General features: G+C 37.7%; 1 protein-coding gene across 8 annotated transcripts in view; it reads right to left on the bottom strand.

Moving 5' to 3' along the window:
- LOC136864408 (atrophin-1) overlaps positions 1-23,151 on the bottom strand; it is a 755,035-nt gene extending 731,884 nt beyond the window's left edge. For 7 of the 8 annotated variants that reach the window (XM_068226264.1, XM_068226266.1, XM_068226270.1 and 4 more), the window contains exon 1: positions 22,817-23,151. The gene's annotated coding sequence lies outside the window, so the exon portion shown is untranslated. The remainder of the gene's footprint in view (positions 1-22,816) is intronic. The other variant, XM_068226265.1, reaches the window with a different exon arrangement.
- Positions 23,152-23,886: the final 735 nt, after the last annotated feature.

Genomic DNA, 23,886 nt, shown 5'->3' with positions numbered 1-23,886 from the left:
ATCAGCAAACCGTTGGAACAGTTTCTGATCCTGGACGAAAACTCTTATTCAGCGAGTCAAAATATGCACGTGTATACCCACTGCCATCTATGTTCGTTTCATAACTGACCTGAGAATTACTTCACGGCTGTTATTAGTTGCTCAAGTAACCTACAAAATAAGTAAAATTTACCAAATATATAACCTCAGTTCTGTATTTATGTCTGAGTATATATATTTCAGACTTTCAGTTTTCAATTTTTTTAACTTGAAGTTACGAATAAAATCCTAATTAAATTCTGAAGCACACAGAGTGCACAAGACGTTGGTTCAAAACAGCTGGCATTTCGAACCACATACGTTCGTAGTGCAAATTAGCTCGTCACGTTTCAAACTAGTTGCCAACCGCACATGGACGACAAATCAAACTATCACAGATTCGTTCTGCGAACAAACTTAATGTCAATTGTGTGTTTGTACATTTGTTTTTATGTCAATTGTGTGTTTGTACATTTGTTATTAGATGTATTACATTAAGGCTGAAGATGGCTAGCCAAGGCCGAAACTAGTCCCTAGTTTAGTAATGTAATTCAAAAATATAGCATATTATAGTATTGAAAAGGTGGATCATTAAGACATTAATTTAATATTTATTATTGTGATAACTTGCACACACATTTTTGTTCTGTTGATAGAAGTATGGATTTTCACGGAATTTATGGCGATATCCATGTACAGCTAGTCATGTGATGGCACTTTGTAATTTCTGGTTGTGACCCACCCAACTTCTATCATGGCATCCGATGCATAGAATTTTTCAAAAAGGTTGGCTCTTTTTCCCTCCCTCTGTCGGATGTGTTCTGTCGTCTGCGGTGTAAATGGTGTAATTTTATTTTTATGTTCTCTATAAAGAAGGTTTCCTTTGCTAGCTCGTAGGCTAATCGTAAAGGGGCTGATTTTGATATCACGAAGGTTAGCTTTAGATATCTTGCTTTGACTGAGTCTTTTGCTGTGTGTTCTGACGTTTTATAAGATGTTCCCATATTAGCCCAATGCCGTATGCAACTATTGGCATTATTTTTGCTCTGAATAGTTCCATTGCTGTTGTTAGTGAGAGTTTTCGTAGGTCCATTATACTATATATTCCTCGTATAGCAGCAGCTGTTATCTCGTGAATACATAGTCTGAAGGACAGTCCGGTCTTCTGTAAGGTGATCCCTAGGTACCGAAAGTATTTTACTCTTCCTAATTCCTCTCCATGTCGGCTAATCACGTCTTCCGCAGCCATTTGTCCTCACTTTCTGGAGATCATCATGACATTCTGTTGATTTTTAACCCTTCAAGCCGGTATTAAAATTTGGCCAAGTTTTACCCTACAGCGGTAATAAATTTTATAAATATATCACAATTTTACATGCTATCATAAAAATTGCTGTAACTTCTAAACAACTTGTCTGATTTTGTCTAAAATAAGAGGATACATAATTCGTGTCGTGAAGATGTTGTATCTACATACAAAAATGTGCCATGCAAAGTAAAAAAATGCCTAATTACCTTCTTGTTGGAATAAAATTCGAATCAACAGGTGTCCATGACCACTCGGGTGAGCATTCACTTATATTATGTACATCACACGTAATTTCCTGCTGTACATAATCATCATCACTAACACTTCCATTAACACTCGGATTATTCTCATAACTACCTTTACCTAATATCCGTTCAAGAGCTGTATTGGATAAATACAGACCATGTTGTTTACAACGATCGACATTGAAGAAACAAATTCTTTTTGCGCCAATACAATGCCGCATTACGGTAGAAGATACTCCCCTGCATAGAATGATACCCTGTGCTGCGAGCCGTACTAAAAGTTCACGTTGACAACCAACAGATGGCACGCAGATGTACACCTACAACATCGCTACCCTAGTCCTTACAGGTATACATCTAACCGCTCCTGGCTTATGTTTTGTAGGTCCATATACGTACACGTCGCACCAGCTTTTTAAGCGGTTAAGTCGTTATCCTCGGTCCAGTCCTCTAGCTGTTCATAGACCTTCTCTCTTACTTGATCCTAGGACCATGTCATAGGCATATAATATTACTGTAATATCCAGTACTCCACTTGTTTGTATTATCAGGCCTGACATGCATATTCCATTGTTTATTACTATTATGTTCTTTGCTAGTATTTTCTTGATGATTTGTTCTATTTCATTTTCTTGTTCATGCCCGGTTTTTTCCTTACCTTTTGCAGTATCTTCTCTCTATTCACAGAGTCAAAAGGTTTTCCAAAGTCCACAATGTATTTCTCTTTTGTTATCCTCAAGGAATTTTCAATTTGTTGCATTAGGTAGTGTAGTATCCCTTTTTTTTTTTTTTTTTTTTCCTGAATCTAAATTGTTCTTCGGGGATGTATTATTGGTCTGTTTCCTCTTTCAGTCTTAGATTTATTATGGTAGTGAATATCTTCTATATGTTGCTCTCTAGTGCTATTCCCCTGTATGAGTTGGAGTCTTCCATATTTCCTTTGCATAACACTTGCAGTGTCTATGTCTTCCAGCTTTCTGATACTGTACGTACCCCTTTTCAAGACATTTACTGAATAGTTTCGATCAGAACCCCACTAGTGTTTCTGCTGTTTCCTTTATGTTTTTCACTGAAAATGCCATTTGGCCTCGTTGCTTTCTTGTTCTTTGCACATTTGATAGCTTCAATTACTTCTTCATTTGTTACTGGTTGGACGGAAATCACTTCTGCCTGTCTCACTGCATATGCTTCCTCTGTTTCATTTTTGTTGAGTAGGCCCATAAAATGTTGTTCCCATTTATTGATTTGTATCCCACTAGCTGGCATTCTCGATATCTGCCTCTCTGTTACAAACGGATTTCTCTGTGCTTCCTTGTTTGCCTGTTCTTCTGTGGGTTTGTATTTCTTTTCTTTAATTATTATTTTATATCCCTTCCTTTTTTCTGAGTATTATATCAGCACCCCCTCCGATTGACTCTGTTTTGCTATTTGCAGTTGGTCTAAAACCACCTTTCTCAGTTCATACCATTCTCTGTCGAACCAGGGTTTCGCTATCCTTTTCCTTTGTACTATTTGGGCTTGCCCTAAATATTTCACTATTGTTTTGAGTAATCCTTCAGTGTCCTCATTGTCTAATAGGGCTGTTGCTGCTTCCAGCGAGGAAATTTCTTGTTCAAGAAGAGTTTGATTTAATTTTCTTGTTCGTGGATGTTCATTGTATTCGTATCATTTGTGGTTTGTATGTTCTTTTGATATTTGAAAAGTTGTGACAACCGGTAGGTGTTTTCTTAGTGGCACTTTGGTGCTATAACATAGGATTTCTTGCTTACAGACATTTATGTTTTTCCCTCTATAAAATACTAGGTCTATTGTGCTGGCTCCGTTTGGCACTATGTATGTTACCGTTTCCTTTTTATTAATTAAGGTGAAACCTTCTTCCTGGAAAAGTTCCATTATTAATTTTCTTTTGCTATTTGGTGTCCATTCTGAAATTTAAGTCGCCTGCTATTATTACATTTTCACCATTGATATGGCGTTTACCGGGCGAACTGGCCGTGTGGTTAGAGGCGTGCAGCTGTGAGCATGCGTCCACAAGTGTCGAACCCCAGTGTCGGCAGCGCTGAATATGGGTTTTCCGTGGTTTCCCAATTTCACACCAGGCAAATGCTGGGGCTGTACCTTAATTAAGGCCACGGACGCTTCCTTCCCAGTCCTAGCCCTTTCCTATCCCATCGTCGCCATAAGACCTATCTGTGTCGGTGGGACGTAAAGCAAAATAGGAAAAAATAAGATATGGCGTTTGCTATGTACTCTATTGTGTCTTCTGTTTGTTTTGTTGGATTTATGTATAAGACTATTACAGAGAGTCAGTCTTGATTATGGTCATGTTTTCTTCTGTATATTTCTCCATAATTTTGCCATTTACCCTTATATATACTTGTTACCCCTCCTCCTGGTCTTCCTTTTTCTTTTGGTTTTGCCAATGCATGTAAGCTGTAGAAATTTGGTACATTTATTTATTCAGTTGCAAATGTTTCTGCAGTGATTCCTAAATCAAAGTCTTTAGAGAAATGTTCCTGTGTTGCTCTCAGGATGGTCGTAAGTCCATCTACATTCCACAGTATCATTTTTATGTTAGCTGATTGAATATTTTGTTTGAGAGATTATTCAAAAGCATCTACTTCCTGTTGTCTCGCTCGAAGAAAAAAGGTATCTTTTTACAAGGATTCTATTTGGCCAGAATTCTGGGTTTTCTATGTCACTTAGGTAATTGAAGGGAATTCCAGCTTTAAATGCCCTTGTTACTCCTCTTGTGTTTATTTCTTTGCATTTAACATCATTGTTTATTCTGTTCCCGTTTAAGAATCAGATGACTGAAACTTAGTACCACAACGGAGACAATCTGCCTACGAATAGCCAGGCTGTCCTTTCATTGGCTTGTAACACATCTTCGGTCAGCCTTGTTCCAATGACGACTGTTTCCCATTTTCTTTTTCTGATTATTTTCTGAGTTTCAGTTTCTTCATCTCTCCCGTACTCCTCATTCTGTTCATTTGCTATATTTCTCTTTGAGATCTTTGGTTTCCTCTCTGCTCTTCTTTCTGATTCTCCGGTGTTTTCTTATTGTGATATCACGTCTACTATGTCATCTAGGTTGTGTTCTTTTGTGGTTTGTTTCTATTCGTTTTCTTTCTTGTAAGCTGGTACCGATTTATATGTTTTTCTCGTGTGGATTGTGGGTGGGCTTTTTTTTCTTTTAATGACTGTTGGGTTTATCAGTGTTGCTTTATTTCCTGGCTCATTGCCTCTTACTTTTGTTGTGATCACATTTTCCATGCTACTTCTCATTTTGGACATACTTTCCTCCAAGAATATCTTTAGGAGTTCTGATATCTTTGTCTCCATTTCTGTAGTTTTTAATACTTTGGGCTTACATTCCATACATATCCAAGTAGGCTTGGAATTTTTTCTTTTAATGATGTTGAATTCTCCCCTTGTGAGGCGACTACATTCAAAGTGTTGCAACATGTCACAGTTTTTGCATTCTATTACGTTTCTGTTGCTCTTGACCTGCTTTTTGCAAGTGTCGCACGCTGTCTAATTCATATCTATGTTCTTCTGGCCATGAGGTATTGTCAGAATATGTTCTCTCTGATAAGTAATCTAGATTTTTTGTTTGATAGAAACTCAAGGGATATTCTATTATAGTTGTGGATGATTTCTATTACTTATTTGTACTTAGTATTGCAAATTTCAGCGCTCAGATCTATTTTAACAGTAGGCACTGTTTCTTTACATTCGTTTTCCTTATATATGACTTCCTTTACTGTATCTCGCCAATACCAATAAATATATTTGGCATTCATTACAAGCGAATGTCTTTTCTTGAGAGTGAGTCACTATGTGAATTTTCTGAGTTGTGAATTCTGAAAGGGAATCTTACTATTGCATACTCGTAAATCGCACACTTCAACCATGAATACTCCCCTTCGGAGGATATTGAGTTCTAGTGAGAGTACTTGTTTGCTTTAGTAAATCTATAGTACTTTTGATTATGATAATGACTGTGCTTTTGGATAATAGACGTCATGTTATACCACTAGTACTGATCTAGTTACTCCTATGCTCAACTGGTATTTATATGGGAGTTGTTGTAATAACCTGTACAGTGGTCAGCAGTGTAAAGTTAAAATGGATGAGGTACACTCATTTAAATACAGTTTATATATGTGCTTTCTAATCAGTACCTCAGTAACAGAATAAAAAAAACAACAGGGTTACAATATTTTGAGCACAGATTCGTAATTCATTTGTAAATAGTTACACCCGGTAATAAGCACATGAACATAGGCTTATTGCTAGTGAGAAAAGCCTGTTCATTAATAATCATCTATTGCCACATTTATATAGTTAATGACATAATTTAAGGTTTATTGCTCCCGAGAATCAAGCATGATTCGTCGTTCCTTTCGTCATTATTTTTATAAAAGTACACACACGTTAATGCACGGTATTCATGATAAGAATTCTTCTAGGTTCCCAGAAGATGGACATGATGGTAAAATGTTTCAGATGAATAAATGAGTTTCAAGTCAATTGCGAGGAAATTTTGAACATGTACGGTAGCCAATAATAGTTATATAAGTTAATAAGACATACCAGTAAGCTATAGTTCAATCATGGTTTCCCAATTCAAACAGATACATCCGAAAAAGAAAAATGGCCTAGTGAATTATTACATCACATAATCACAATCAAAAAACTCTCATTTAAATTCACATTCAACACATGCAAAAGAAAATCACAACACAACTGTTTCTTATATGTTTTTCATGTAAAATGTAACAGTAAATGCAATGGTAAATGTAAATGAACCATCGAACAGTACAAAATAAAGTCAAAGAGTGTTACAGTAAACTCGGCAGTAGCCTACTAGCAAACCAAGTCAAATCTGGAATTGCAACAAAACTAGACTCCGTAACGTTGTAAAATCTGGTTAAGTTGTAACCAATGTAGAAAAGAAATATGTGTACAACCGTGTTATTGCAGACAATGTGAAAACCCACAGTGCACTTCCATGTGTAAATGCTGCAAATGAATTCAGTCCACTTCTAAATTTTTTATAACAATCTACTTTATATCGCATGGACACAGATAGGTCTTATGGTGACAATGGGACAGGAAAGGGCTAGGAGTGGGAAAGAAGTGACCATGGCCTTAATTCAGGTACGGCCCCAGCATTTTCCTGGTGTGGAAACGGCAAACCATGTAACATTTTTTAAGGAGTGAGAACGTTGGAAATGCAACGGCGAATGATTTTTTTTTTTTTTTTTTTTTTTTTTTTGCTAGTTGCTTTACATCGCACCGACACAGATAGGTCTTATGGCGACGATGGGACAGGGAAGGGCTAGGAGTGGGTAGGAAGCGGCCGTGGCCTTAATTAAGGTACAGCCCCAGCATTTGCCTGGTGTGAAAATGGGAAACCACAGAAAACCATTTTCAGGGCTGCCGACAGTGGGGTTCGAACCTACTATCTCCCGAATACTGGATACTGTCCGCACTTAAGCGACTGCAGCTATCGAGCTCGGTACGGCGAATGATGCCCTTCCTAACGCCAAAATAGCTCTGTCAGAGTGGCTGGGTTAACAATGAACATTTTTTGAAGTAGTTAAGGAATTTGTCGGAGGCCTTGGTGCAGAAAGAACTGAGATACTGATAACGGATTCCCGTGTCGGTTAGATGACAACAGACATATGGGAATTGCATCCAAAAATGAAATTATCACTGTCACTATACCACCACATACCAGCCACGTTCTACAACCACTAGATGTTTCAGTGGACATATCCCTGAAACAGGCATGGCAAGAAAACATGAAGCCCTTTCAAGACTTTTCGTAGACCCGGTATGATTTTCATGCGCTATTCAACCCTTCCTTTCTGAAGGCGTTTTCGAAGGAGAACATAATATCTGGATTCAATAGAACAGGCATTTGTAATCTGAATTCTGTAGCAGTTCCCAAAAAAGTCCTCATAGCACCTCCAAAAATCCACTCCACTCTGGAAGAAGCATGTATCGCCATGGGAACGGGCCGTCCACTTCAGCAACAAACTCTACACCATCTGTTGACTGTCTTCTAAGAGTGCCAGACTTTATTGAGAAGAAAACACCTGCATCTGGTGGTAAACAGAAAAGGCAAAAGTCCATGTTCCTGATCAAGCGGGAGTTACCACCACACATCAAACTATATGTTCCTGATCAAGCCAGGAAATCCACTACACATATGACTACAGTGAAACTTGTATCTAAAGAAAAACAGGTCAAGGACAATGATGATATCTATGTCACCTGTAACGAGAGCTACAGTTGTGGGAACAATGAAAGCCCTTGGATTCAGTGTTGCTTCTGTCTTCAACGGTTTAGTCCACTGACTCATCTGATGCTACTGTATTTCTGAGCAGTATTTGTGCATATGTCAGTGACAATGATACCAATACTGAAAATGAGTGAAAAGTGTGTCAAGTGAACTGTAACAATACTAAGAAAAGTCACCATGGAGTTAAGCATTTTATCACAAGATTAAGTATACAGTGTCATGGAATTAGGTAAGCTGCTGCTGATGATTATTATTGTTGTTTAAAGGGGCATAACACCTAGGTCATCAGCCCCTAAGAATTAGGTATGCTATCACGAAATTATGGATCGTGTCCACTTCACTCATTACACTTCGTAACTCTAAGGGTGGGTTGCAGGAACTAGTTTATTGGCCCGCTAGATGCTAACTCTCCAATAAACTCTAAGTACAGTTTCAAGAAGGATCAATGAAGCTAATGGTATATTAAAGCATCTAATAAGTTATGGTTGTGATTATCCTCTTATAAATATTTATTGCTCCATTAGATTTCACTTCATATACAATTTGCAAACATTGAGTGTGTAAAGGAATATTGTCTACATCAGATTCAGGTACCTTTGTAGTGTGCTCTAGTATCATGTATATAATAAAATGATTAGTTTAATTATTATTTATCCATGTACCATAGTTATTACACAAGATATTTCTACTTTAAAGACTCTACTTTGGTGATGAGGTTATATTGAACCTTCTACAAATAGTTCCAAGGCCAATAATTTTTAGAAACAGGTCCAATCCTATGGAAGATTATGACAACACTGATTTCAAATGCCATGTTAGGTTGTCAAAAGAAACTCTAATGGTTCCAATGTAATTGGTCCCAACATCGAAAAGCAAACAGCACACAGTTATAGTAGTGTCTGCACCAAATCAAATACTAATTATCCTGCATTATTATGCTACAGGAGCATTCAGTTGGTGACCACATACATGTTCACAAATCTACAGTATGTTGAATAATTAAGCGTGGGTCAAGTAATATTTGTAGGCTTCAAAGACATGTTATAACAATCCTGGAAGGACAACTTTTACAAACAGTAAAGCAAGAATTTTATTTGATTCACAACTTTCCAAATGTAGTTGAGGATTTGGACTGCAGCCACATACGAATCAAAAATCCTGGTGGAAATGAAGGGGAAGGGCTCGTAATGAAATGAAGTATTACATTTTATTGTAGTGAAACCAATGCAACAAATGCTGAAAACAGATGGTTACAAAGTAAATTTATCTGCACGCACTAGCGCTTTATTGCTTCACATGCAACGCCTTCTGTATTCTATCGAAACAGAAGCTTTGATGTGGTATAGTGCGCAGCGCTCATTCGCCAAATTCCAAGATTCATTATTAAGGCTCATTTAACTATTGGAGCATTAGATGTCTTCAATAAAATAAAGATCTCATAAGTAACGAAGGAATAATCATTAACGGTATGTGTTCTTACAGCCCACCCGAACAGTTTTGCATTTCTTGAATGTTCTTAATGATGTGTTAGTAGAACAATATATTTGTTTCTAACATTTAAAATACATAATTTCTAGATCTGGTATTTATTTTGGTTTCTTATTTATAATCCTCAATATGACAAAGTTACATAGGTTTACTTATGTGTGTGAAGACACAAACCCTTCAATAACCAATAACATAATATTTATTATAGCTTCTAAACGGAACAGCATTTGAGAATTATCTGAAACTGATATTTGACTTTTCCATACAAACTGTCTTTCAGTATCCAAATAACTAATGTCTTCTTTGCTTTCTTTTAAGGAGCTGTATCTACTGGTGTATGTGAGATTCAAGAATTATAGTTTAGAAACTATGGCCTAGGATGAATTGTTGCAAAGTACTCATGTCACTTTGAATGCTGATAAAGTCTCAGTCCTCAACACTTCAGGATCTTCAGTCATTGGAACTTCAAAGTTAGCAACTTCTGACTCAAAGAAATTTTTGAAAGATGGCAACTGTTACATACTTATTCGTTCTGCTTGACTATGGAATGAACTCTTACCACAGACAAAAGACCTACCTAATGAAAAATTTTGTACAGGTTGAAATTTTTTTTATACATAATTTTCTACTGTGTGAATGTTCAGTTTGCGTGGGAGGATGGATTAAAGTTTATGTGGTCCCGAGTGAGTGAGACTGTATATGGGTATAAATGAGCCCAGCCTAGCTGGAGAGAGTGTGTGTATGTGTGTGCACGAGTAGAAGCACTTGTATGTTGAACGGGTCCAGTGAATATTATGTAAATAATACGTTTATGTAAATACGGTAACTGTATATAAGCACATTCTGTACCCTATAACTGTATACTTTAATATTGTAATTTAAAATGGGGATGGAGGCACCGTTGTGTATGTGGGGCTATGCCCTTTCTCCATTCACCATCTGTGAACTGTATCTACAATTTGTGGAAAATAATAATAATAATAATAATAATAATAATAATAATAATAATATTAATAATACAAAATTTTCTCTGCCTGTCTGCTGAAAAGAATACCAGAACAACCAGAGCATAAGATTGGTGAATATCAAGCTGGGTTCCGCCCTCACAGATCTTCAACCTCAAAACCGCTCTAAAATTCAAGGCCCTCAGAAACCTCTCAATCATCTGTAGCTTCATAGATTTCAAGAAGGCTTATGATTCAACTGATCATCAATTTCTGTTCAGCATCCACAAAGAACAGGGACTAGACTCTAAAATGCTAATCTTGACCAAAAAGACCCTCACTGACACGAAGTCAAGAGTGAAATTCATGGGAGAAATCTCAGATGAATTCCTGATAAAAACTGGTGTCCAGCAAGGAGATGGATTGTCACCCCTCGTCTTCAACCTAGTCCTAAATATGGTGATGAGGGAATGGGAAAAAGAACTGAAAGCGCAAAATAGCTGGAACCTAGTAAACATTGGGACACACAAAAGAAAGCTTGAAATACCACGCTTAGCCTTCGCGGATGACCTGGCCCTTTTGTCAATTAAGTCACAGCGATAAAGCAAATTGAAATTCTCCAAGAATGTGCCAAGAAGGTCGGACTTCATATCTCCTTCCAGTAAACTGAATTTTTCTATTCAAAACTAGACATCCATAGTATCAATACAAAATACGGACAAATTAACAGAGCTCTCACTTCAAATACTTGGGCAAAATCCTCCAACCAACCGGACAAGAAAAAATAGCCCAAAACAGCTGTCCAAAAACTCAGAAGGGTATCTGGAAGAACAAGAGAAATCTACAACAAAAATGTATGAGACTCGATGATGATGATGCTTGTTGTTTAAAGGGGCCTAATATCGAGGTCATCGGCCCCTAATGGTATGAAAAGGTACGAAATGAAATGACAAAAGTTCAAAACCATCCACTGACCAAAATAAAAAATGTCATGAAGAATGAATGGATGGATATGAATTTAAAATATCAGTGGATCCGACTCAAAAAAATTATCAAAAATAATAGTATTACTGCCCAAGGGACCAGTTCTAAAGCACAACCCTGAATCGAGGATACTTGATATCTAAAGGGGTCCAAAATCCAGGTCAAAGGCCCCTCAGAATGGTACTTATCGCTAGTAAAGTAGAACCATGGTATTTGTCATGTTGGGGTACTGATCAAAAGTAAAGTAGCGAAGACTCACGATGTTCCACATATGATGGTACTACTCAAGTATTGTACGCCGTACAGGTAACGCAGACCTATAGTGTTCTCACACAATGGCGCCACTCATAGCTAACGCAAACCGATGGGGTTCCTCACCTAGGTGTACTAATCACGGGCGCCGGTATTCCTATGGTGTTCCTCACATAGTGGGTACTAATCACAGGCAACGTAGACCCACGGTGTCGCTCATATAGTGGTACTAATCACAGGCAACGCCCAGACCTGTGGTGTTGCTCACATGGGTACGACTCACGGGAACTGGAAACCCACAGTGACCCTCTCTCTGCTGCTACTAAGCACAAACCTATTGTGTACCTAACATAGTGGTACTACTCGCAAGTAAAGGCAACCCATGGTTTTCCCCGCATGATGGTACTAATCAAAAGCAGTGTCATGGTTCTCATACAATCATCCCTTGGTCGCCCCTTTTAGTCGCCTCTCACAACAGGCAGGGAATACCGTGGGTGTATTTTTCATCTGCGTCCCCCATCCACAGGGGGTAGAGAGAGAGAAAAAAGAAGAACAAAAATGAAGTAACGTACGAAGAAAGGCAAGGGCCACGAAGGGCGTGAAAATGAAAGACTCCCTAGGCATCGAATACTGTAATACGTCGGGGTGTATGACTCTCCACGTTAAGATTAAACATTACAATACTGTAATCAAACCTGAGGCTTTATATGCAGGGGGAACTCTTAACGCTTCATAAAAAGGTTGAGCTCGAAAATATCCTGAAAGAAGAGTGAAAAAAATCATGAGGAAAATTTTAAGACCAAGACACACGGAAGAAGGGTACTGCCTCAAATCCCGGAAATCGACAGAAAAATTATTTAATATTGCGGCAGACCTCAAGAAAAGAAGGCTAAAATTTTATGGAAATGTAGAGGATTCCGGAAACCAGACTAACCCACCAAATTCTTCAAAGAGTTGATACACTGAAGAATTTCCCTTGGACATAAACAAAAGTGGACATGAAGAACACACAAAATCAACCTGAAGAAATTTTGAATCGAAATATATAAAAGAAAATTGACAAGTGGGAAGTTACTCCAGAGAATGAAGTACCAAAAAGAGCAGGTACCAAATGGGCGGAAGAAAGGAAGAGGATCTTTAGTGAACAGATGAAAGCATCCTGGATCCTCCACAAACAAAATCATAAATAAAGCTTTGTGTGTTCTGAAAGGGACCATTCACGCATAATAATAATAATAATAATAATAATAATAATAATAACAATCGTAAAAAGGAAAAGTGCAAATTACTGGAATTGGAAGAAACAAAGGGTCTTTTTCTACTGGAACATCAGCAGGTGGTGCTGTTGGGACAACTGCAAGTTTTCAGGTTCATTAAAGACATAGTGAAGAATACGGCATTCAACCAATAAGTGAATGTGCAGCAATAAATCCAATACCAGGTTGCAGGAAAGACGCAATAATGATGAAGACAATGTGAGCTGTGTCTTTATAAATTTGTTCCTAGGGTTGAAATGATATAAAGGTTTAATATATGATTAGTTAGGGTTTTTTCATGTCAATTATTTGAAGCCATGTTACTTTTATATCACTATTTTATCAAAGTTTACTATTACAAGAAATAAGACAAATATTGTTAACTGACTGCACTGTAAAGAACATGAATTTCATAACCATAATATAACATAACAATAAATTACTTAAATGTATTTACAATACAACCATGGACTATTCTTGCTGTATCACCTCTTCTCTCCCTTTCTCTCCTACGGACAAGTGCATCTCCGTAATCAGCATTGCTGTACAATACATCAATATCATTTTCTTCTTCGGGGATATCAAAAGTCCACATCTTTAAGGTGCATTCCAATATTATGCAAAATCAAACAGCAGATTAAGAGATTACATTTTTTGTCTCAGCACGCATATTTTGTTTTGTAGTATAGGCAAAGTCTGTTTCACCTGTCCAAAGCATCTTTCAATTACAACACATTCTTTAGTTAAACAATACTGTATGATGTTTGTTATGGACTAACAGCATCTTGGAAGGGGGTCATAAGCCATAAGAGTTAGCCCATAACCAGAGTCTTGAAACTGAAGCACCCTGGCTGGGTTTCACTGCATAATTTTAAGAAGCCTGAATATTTCCATATACATGAATCGTTTATGGTTCATGGTGTGGGTTGCTGTAGTGACACCCTAATTCGTGAACTGTGGGCAACGGCTGACTGGCCTAATAAGTGGTCCCGCGAGTCGGGATACCATTTGCTATGGAATAGGCTTGAGTCTCTGACACACACTGAGTCATGGCCCACCTTGTTCTCAGGCAGCTAGGACAATACAACCCACCAGTAGCCCTAATCCTTTTCGAGAGATTTTCATTGGGAATATGTGTAAGTTAGGGTAGCATACTACTTTAAAGAATTTTCAACGAGCATGCTCAGAATGTTTTAGCAAGCCTTGGACCTATGGGAGTAACGCAGTCCCACTTCCGTGTCACAGGCGAGGGACTCCTTGAAAACAACTTGGAGAATGAAATAGAATTTTATGGAGAGCTATTCATATTAACGCGGCTTATGGAAGAAAGTAGAACTGGCTGAGTTAGCAAAGAGGATGCATCTGGATGTGTTAAGAGTTAATTATATTCAGGTAAGGTGAGATAATAAGGAGGATATAGGAGATTATCAAGCATTCTTAACAGGTGGTAAAAAGGGAAGGGCAGAGTGTGGCATAGGACTTCATCAGGAATACTACTGCACGCAATATAGTTTCTGTTAGGCACATAAATGAGCAAATTATATGAGTAGACTTAGCTGTTGGAGGAATTAGGATGAGAATTCCCTCAGTCTATTCACCATATGAGGATGAAGTTGACATGTTTTGTCAAGCACAGAGTGACATCGCAGTCCGAGTCAAGAGCAAGGTTAGGATAGTGCTAACGAGCAATTTCAATGCAAGAGTTGGAAATAGAACTGAAGGATACGAAAAGGCGATTGGTAAATGTGGGGAAGATATGGAAGCTTATGGGAATGAATGGGAAGCGTTTAGTGGACTTCTGTGCTAGTTAAGGGATTAACTCAAACACATTCCTCGAGCACAACACTATTCACCGCTACACATGCGAGGGTAAGGGCACCAGATCCATAATAGACTATATCTGAACCGCCTTTGAATTAAGGAAATCTGTTAGGAATGTGCGGTATTCCAGGAACTTTTTAATGATACAGACCACTATCTGATATGTAGGGAACTAAGTATCTCTATGCCAAGGATAGAGAAAATGAAGTCTGTTTCCAGAAGAATAAGGGTAGAAAGTCTCCATGATGAGGAAATTACAAGTACATGAATTAGCTTGTAAATATAGAAGGCATATCAGAAATGGCTCTAAAAGAAACAGAGCGAAACAAATAATTGTTGAATCTGAGAAGTCATGGAAAGATTTTGGTAATAAACATGAAAAGTTAGGTCAAGCAGCAGGGAAACCTTCCTGGGCAGTAATAAAGAGTCTTGGAAGGAAAACTGAAATGAATAACGTTTTGGGTAAATCAGGTAAACACATAACAACAGCAACAAAAAAGAAGCTGTCAGGATCAGACTTTCAGTATTGGCCAGGTAATTGAAAAATACTACAAAAAGAATAAACAATTATGTTTCGTAGATCTAGAGAAAGCATGTGAGAGAGTACCAAAGTAGATGTTAGCGGTACTGGGGGATTATGGTATTAAGGTAAATTATTAAAAGCAATCAAAGGTATTTATGTCAAAAATCAGGCTGCAGTGAGAATTGATGGTAGAATGAGTTCTTGATTCAAGGTACTTACATGTGTTCGACAAGGCTGTAATCTTTCACCTTTGTTGTTCATAGTTTTCATGGATCATCTACTGAAAGGTATAAAGTGGCAGGGAGGGATTCAATTAGGTAGAAATGTATTAAGCAGTTAGGCCTATGCACATGACTTTGTCCTAATGGCAGATTGTAATAATATACAATCTAATATCTTGGAACTTGAAAATAGGTCACCGGTCTGCTTTCAGACCAGCTTTGATGTACATGAATGAAAGCTGGGTGGACTAAAGCAATCTTATTCATAATTTGGAAGAAAAAAATGGAGGTAGCAAGAACAATCGCTTGTATAGATGGGGACAATGGCAGGAGGGTAGTTGTAATTGAGGTGTAAAGGCCAAGTTAGGAATGACCTCAATTGATGAAGCTGAACAGGGGAGTAGATTAGGATAGGTTACCGAGGAGAATAGTGGACTAAGTCATGTAGGGTAAGAGAAGTAGAGGGAGAGACTAAGAAACCAATGGTTAGACTTGGGGTAGAACTATAGTAACAAGGCCTCAAGGATTATTACATAAAATGTTACTTTAAATGCAGCCATTCTCACCTTAAAATGATCGTGGAAGAGAGATGTGTTCAATACGCTTGCCAGGGACCAACCCACCTGCCCCTAGAAGTACATTTACTTTTATAACCAGAAATACTGTTTTAGTCGCCGTACTCCATTGCTTATAACGATGACTGATTCACGTTTGGAAGAGGATGATGTCATTGACACCTAGGATGAGGCCGAGATTTTGTTACCAACCACTGCAGAAGAAAATAATATGAAGCGGCCAGGGAAGTTTAAAAGGCCACGGCGCATTCTGTCCGCCCAGCAAGAAAAAAGGTAGTTTAGTAGTTCTAACCCATCTTTGCACATCCAGGCCAATCTTTGTCGTGAGAACAGTGGCCCCTTAGGGGCCATACTCCCTTCGAGAGACTCTTTTCTATCGCCGCGGCGCATACTATCCACACGGCAAGAAAAAAGGTCGTTTAGTAGTTGTAACCTATCTTTGCACAACCAGGCCAATCTTCATCATGAGAACACTGGCCCCCTCGGGGCCACACTCCCTTCGAGAGGCTCTTTTCTATCGCCGTGGCGCATACTGTCCGCACGGCAAGAAAAATAAGTATACCATATCAAATCAACAATCAACAGTTGGCAGCATTGTCGTTCCTCTCGGCGCTCCCTCTCAGCGCTTCTAGTGCGAGTCGTGTTACTAAAACTTGAGGCCCCTTTACCTTAGATTTGCCAGACTAGGTTTCTAATATTTTATTTTTATAATTTTTTTTTGTTAGTGGCTTTGCGTCGCACCGACACAGATAGGTCTTATGGCGATGATGGAATAGGAAAGGCCTAGAAGTTGGAAGGAAGCGGCCATGGCCTTAAATAAGGTACAGCCCCAGCATTTTCCTGGTGTGAAAATGGGAAACCACGGAAAACCATCTTCAGTGCTGCCGACAGTGGGATTCGAACCCACTATCTCCCGGATGCAAGCTCACAGTTGCGCGCCCCTAACCGCACGGCCAACTCGACCGGTTCTAATGATTTAAAGACGAGACAAGTGGAACTAAACAAGGCCAAAGAGATAGTTACAAATAGAGCACTGTGGAGGCGTTTAGTAAATTTGCAGAGGCTTGCAGATTGAACGCTGAAAGGCATAACGGTCTTATGGACGCTTCATAGACAGAGTGTTCCTTGTATCATGTTCTGCGCATTTGGTAACTGAAAGTTATACTTCCCTCCTTCGGTCATTCCAAATGTATAAACACTTTTCTGTTTTCATGTCTTTTCTTTTTCTTCCTTATGTTTTTTGTAAATATGTATATATTACATATTGCTTAGTTATAATTAGTAGTAGTAGTAATAGTAGTAAGTGCTGTTAACATTGTTATTATTTGAATGTATTTCATCATCTGTAATTGGAGAATTAATAACTCTGTTGATAATAAACAAACCAAATCAATAATGAAGATATATTATAATGTATAACAACATTATTAAAATCTGTGTATGGGCTGCAATTATGAGCCCTTTGTTACACTTACTTTCTGTGAAAACAGCACATCAATAGCACCTTCCAATTCAGAAATATTTGGCAAGCAAGTTTTATGTGATTCACCCACATTTGATTTTTAACCAAATTCAGTGGTTCCCAAACTTTTGACACTTGCAGCTCCTTTTCTGGCTGATCATACATGGCATTAAATAAAAGTGTATTCGAGAGGTGTGTAAATAGTATCTTAAAGATAAGTTGATGTGAAGGGATTATACCGCCATCTTGACCCACGACGACTTGGCTATGAACATGGACATTCTCATGGTTTTCGATTTGGACAGTTATTAGTAGGATGTGTACCTGATCTTGTTATATTTTGTTATGTTTGTTATATTTTATTATGGAAGTTTATGTTTGTTAAATAGTCTGTTGACAGTGCAGGTGAAATTTGCTCAGTGTAGCTGTATCTTGTGCTTCATGAATGAATAAATAAATAAATAAATAAATAAATAAATAAATAAATAGCTCTCTTTGTCAGTTACAATTGTATCCCCTTGGAGTAATATTTGGGTACGTAGTGAAATGAAGTTTGGTAACAATAAAGATAAAAATGTAAATTAATGTAGCTGAAAACCTTCAGCATATTAATGTTTGTAAATGACCATGTACACAGATATCAATTTTCACAGATCTTCACAAACACACTATCATTTCACCTACTCAGAAAATAAGTCTTACAAAAATTCTACTACTTTTTTTTTTTAAAAAGGACGTTTTTATTATCACAGACCCAAGGTATATTTGTGTCCAATTTCGATGTCCTCTAGAGAAGTATGATCCTGTTTATCATTAATTAGTTCAAGGTTATCTTGGTGTTAATTTAAACACTACAACACTTAACGACATACAAATTTTTAGACTATTTCATCATTAATTTAAAATATCATGGTAATCAAGAATGGTTTAACGCTATACTTCAACTTTATTGCAGCTATTAATACTAATTCGTTGATCTTCCTCACAGGACAAGTTAGATGATAAATGGTAACAGATTTAACACTATCCCGTATGTTTATGCACTAGAAATATTAAGCCTACCCCGATGTTATAATTTCAAGAACTAAGCAGGCACACACCAATATCCGTCATAGCGCCTTTGCCTAAGTCTGGCGACAACCCTGGGAGCCGCAATGCACACTTTGGGAAGCACCGGCAATCTGTCAATACCGAGTAAAAATACAGTGCTCAGTTCCTCGACAACATACCATTGTCAATTTCTGCTGTGGCCTGCACCTCATTGCAGACTCTTCTATTTGGTCCACCATATTAAAATATTTTGAGATCCTTGGTCTAATATCTACCATGAACAAATGTTGCCTCCAGAATGAAGAGTGAAATCTGACATTTATTTTAATACCATAGGTTCTGTACTGGTGAGCATTTCTGTACTTAAGTTACATCTAAACGTGTAGAAGATGCCCTGGAACTTAAACTATGGTACTCATAAAATGCCTGCCTTGTAAAAACATCCAGAGTAGAGGCTGCAATGGCAGCAACACAAAGAAGTATGATTTACTAGGACTGCTGCAACAAACTATCCTCTCACCAATCTACTACTAGGTCGAGTAAAACCTCTCATATCTGACCCTCTGACATCCACTTAGTTTCCAGAGATAAATTTATTTATTAAATGCATAACAAGTTAACATTTTTGGGCCGGATGTAATGAACCAAATTACCAAGTTGGAATGAAAAGAGGAAGTGCACACTGGGATTGCGAGAGATGGGGAGGTTGACTCACGCACTTAGCAGTATCAAGCACCTACTGTATTGCCTTAGTCTGTGTTAACAGCGAGTGTTACAATAAAATATTTATTTTTATTGCGCAGGTGATTTTCTGGCTAAAGTGAAGTTAGATAATTTGTATCATTTTAATGAACATTAGAATCGAAACATGGCCGGAAAGAGGATTGAAGCAAGTTAAAACAGGCTACGAAACAAGCTTCTTAAAAAAAATATATAAAAAAAAAAAACAGAGTACCAGTACATGTAACATGAACTTAAGTTTTTATTTATTGTGTTTCTTATCCTTGTTTTTTATATTTTACTTATGTATTATACTGTATTTAGGCCTAAATACAGTACCATGCTCGACTTAATGCATAGTGTATAAAGTTATTATAGGCATTATTAGTGACAAAATAAAGCTTTATAGAGAATTTGTATGAATTTGACTGTTATTGTAATTATACTCTCTAATATCCGGATTTTGTGTTATCCGGACCACCCGGCACCACACTAATCCAGATATCAGAGGTTTCACTACACTTACATTTTCGTACCTCTTCTCCTGCTACAGAGGTATCTCAATGTATGTATTTTCAGCCAGCCAAAAATAGAAATACCCAATAATGAATAAATTACAAATCACTTCTGCAGCAACTGAAGCAATAATTTTCTACCGTGAAACATTTCACAAAGAAAGTAAATTAAACCTAACAGATGTGTGACAAAAATGTTAATTCTAACAAATCAGGCGGCGTACGAAATTGAATACAACAACCAGCTTGAAGCGATACCTCCCATCACCAAAGCAGAGGTGTTAGACACTATCAAAGCTACAAAATGCAAAAGAGCCGCTGGACCGGACGGGTTTTATAATGAACACCTTAAAGAATCCGCGCAGCATCTAGCAGAAATATGGTCCAAACTGTTTAATAAATGCCTAGAATTAGGAAATATTCCCGATGAATGGAGAAAATCAACATTTATAACCCTCTATAAAGGGAAAGGTGAAACCAACGACCCAAACTCATACAGAGGAATCGCTCTAGAAAGCAATATCTTCAAGCTGTTAACAAGAATCCTAACCAACAGGATAGTTGAAGAAGTAGACCCCAAAATGCCAGAAGAGCAATTTGGATTTAGAAGAGGAAGAGGAACCCTACATGCAATCCAAAACCTACTCAGTGACATAGAAGAAGCACAATGGCTTCACAAAGGAAAATTTTATGCAGTCTTCATAGACTATACAAAAGCCTTCGACATAATAGACAGGAAGATACTAATGTCAAAACTCCAAACTATGGCTGGAAATACTCCCCTTACAGCTCTAATAAGAAATATTCTGGCATACAACCAGATCACCATAGATGATGCGACCCATAAAACAAAGGAAATCACCCAAACTAATGGAGTGCTGCAAGGTGATCCACTCAGCCCCATACTATTCAATATTGCCACCGCGGATGTAACAAAAGCAATCAGAGAAAGAGCAAAGGATGCAGTGATCTACATATATGCAGACGACATGGTCCTAGAGTCAACAAAGAAGGAAGAGCTCCAACACCCTTTCTCAGCGCTGGCTGAATGGGCAGGAAATAACAGCCTGAAAATAAACTGGAAAAAAACTCAACAGATGGTCTTTCGGAAAGGCGGACAAAACGCAGCAAACGACAACGTAGAATACGAAGACGGCAAAGTGGAAATGGTAAACTCATTCAAATACCTGGGAATAACCTTGCAGACTACTGGGACGTTCAGACTACACATAAAAGACAAAGCAGTTGCAGCCATGAAAGCCATGTACGACATCAACAATCTACAGCAGTTATCCTTAAAAACAGCTATGCGCCTATTTGACACAACGATCCTACCAATACTCACCTATGGAATCCACTTGATATGGGAAAGACTAATAAAGAGAGACCTGGCCACCATAGGAGGAGTTAAGGCAAAATTCCTAAAACCATAATGGGCATCTCAAAATACACGCGTTCCCGCCTAAGATACGAACTAGCACGGGAACCCTTTCTTATTGAAGAACTGAGGATAAAACTACCACTGCCATCCACAATGAATGTAGAAGCACACCTAGCCGAGAGGCGGAAGAAGAGAGAAGAAATTCCGCTAGAGTTCTACAGCACAGATGCCATATTGGATCGAAATTGGACGAACGCCAACCAGAAGCTAAGACGTGTGATAATAAAACTAGCAGTACACAGGTACCACCATAAAATATGTAAAAATATGTCTTATCACGACCCAAATGAAAAATGTGAATGTTCAGTGTGTGATCAGTTCTGTGACATGTATCACATCACAAGATGTAAAAACAACAACAAATCTCTATGCGATTATAGCAAAGACTAAAACGGTCAATAATCTTTGTAATGCACATTCATGCGCTTTTCTAATAATAATAATAATAATAATAATAATAATAATAATAATAATAAATCATACACTGTCCTACACTATTACCACCACTACTACTCAGCACGTCTACCTCAAACAATAAAAAAATTCAAAAAATGAAACTGCAAATGATGGAAGTTCTGATGGATATTACAGAGCTCCTCTAAGAAAAATATATAAAATCACCAAGTGTTCAAAAATACTATTATTGCATTTCTTGTTACACTATAATGAAAATCCACAGCCTGTTTCCAGTCATTCGACCAGGTCTGGAAGGGAATGAACAGGCTACGATAACAGTATACAGTATGATAATTATACATGACTAGCATTACATTGATTTGTTTCATATTTCTCTGTAATGTCATAATCGTGTATACTTATGTCAACTTATGTACTAGAATACAAAATAAATGTCTGTTCTTCGATAGGCCAACAACAGAGAATGATTAATGATCATTCATGCTATTAAATAATATCTGCTTTAACAAGGGCCAGTAAGTTTCTTTTGCTGTACATATTTTAGTTAAATGACTGGATTTCCATGAGTGAGTAAAATATGTAAGTAGTTGCTATTACATTATCAAAAGAACCATAAACTAAGATTCTACAGAAGTGTCACCTTTGACATGATTTATTACTACCTGTCTTACCTTTGCTTCATATCCTGCAACAAATTTCTTATGAAAAGTGTGCATGGTGTTCACTTAAAATGTCGAAATCAACATTCTCTAGAAATAGTACATCCATTGTAATTTACAACTCGTGGAACCGTTTTAAACAGTGTACATTTAATTAACTTAAAGAAGTGGCAGGTACCGTCACGAACCTATTAACAATAATTACACAAACTCCACATGAAGCATTTTTGGGACTACTATTACTCTTACATACAGATTAAATATCTCTGTTTTTTTGGCAAAACAACTTTGTCGAAAAGCGGCAGTATACGGCATTCCAGACTACAACAAATTCTCTCTTTTACAGAAAACCAGCCCATTTCAGAACGGACAGGGCAAATCTTCAACCTGAAGGCTAAAACTGTCCACAACAACAAACAGCACGAAACGCAGAGCATGGTAAACATGTCGAACTCTACAGCACACACACACCCCAGAGCACATGAACATCCATAAAATTTCGCAGACAACTTATTTGTGCGTCACACATATAAATATAAATGTTTTGATCTAAATAAATAACAACTATCTCCATTTACATTCCTTTGTTTAACCACATACCTAATTAAGGCACCAAGTTTTGATCGAGATATGCCTGACATATCGTCCATCATTAATGAAATGTATATCAGGATATTCAAGAAACCATCACACGCTTTCGATCATAAATATAACAAACGAGGTATATTTTGCCAGTCGCTGCCTGAATTACGTACATTTTCGAGGAGGATCGATTTCCCTTATTCACATCATTAACACACGACAGCGTTCAGTTTCGGGTGTCCTAAACTAAAACATAACAAAACTCCCTAGAGATGTAACCAACAACAGAGCTGACAAGCCAACGTCGATAGATAAACGAGTCTCAAGTATCCAGACAACCACGGAGTTTTACGTCAAAGATTCGGCTCGAAGGAAGACCCAAAATGTCACATCAAGGTGGCCAACATCGGAAAAAACAAAGGAATGCACAGCTCACTACGATAAGCACTGGAGAGGACAAATAGATAACAAGAGGAATGAAAATGCCACAGTAGCAGGAGATTTCAACTGCCAGATTGATAAAGAATACTCTAAGGGTGGCGTGCACCATCTTGGAGTAAATGACTACGGAAGTAGCGTTTACTAAAGAAGTCCATACTACAGAAGTAAATTACTACGGGAGTTATTTACTCCGGAAGTAACGCCGGAGAGTTGAAGTACAATTTACTATTTTAGTTACTACTATAAGAAGTAGCGTTCGTTACTCGCGGAGTAGTGTTGTGTTTGTGTATCTTCTTTAAAGAAATCTAAATGGATAAGGTTATGTGCGATAGGAAACGGGGAAAAAACGTAAGCGAAAAAGATAAATGCTTGTTAATAGAGATAATGACGATCTATGCAAAGGATATAGGGTGTAAGAAACACAACATAAAGATGCTGGATAAGAAAAGAAATTCATGGAAAGTCGTGACAGAAGAATTCAATGTTTCGAGTGACGGAAAACGCAGTGAAGAACAAGTTAAGATTCTGTAGGACTTAAAAGCGAAGGTGGAAGCAAAGCAGAAAGTCATGGACACGCGGGAAAAATTAAAACTGATGGTGGTTTCTTCATACAGATCGCCTGCATCTACAGCGAAATCTATCTGTGC

Source organism: Anabrus simplex, chromosome 2 (assembly GCF_040414725.1).
Source record: "Anabrus simplex isolate iqAnaSimp1 chromosome 2, ASM4041472v1, whole genome shotgun sequence".
In the NCBI taxonomy this organism is placed as follows: Eukaryota; Metazoa; Arthropoda; class Insecta; order Orthoptera; family Tettigoniidae; genus Anabrus; species Anabrus simplex.
The sequence above is the reverse complement of the archived record's forward strand: the minus strand, read 5'-3'. Positions and strand labels throughout refer to the sequence as shown.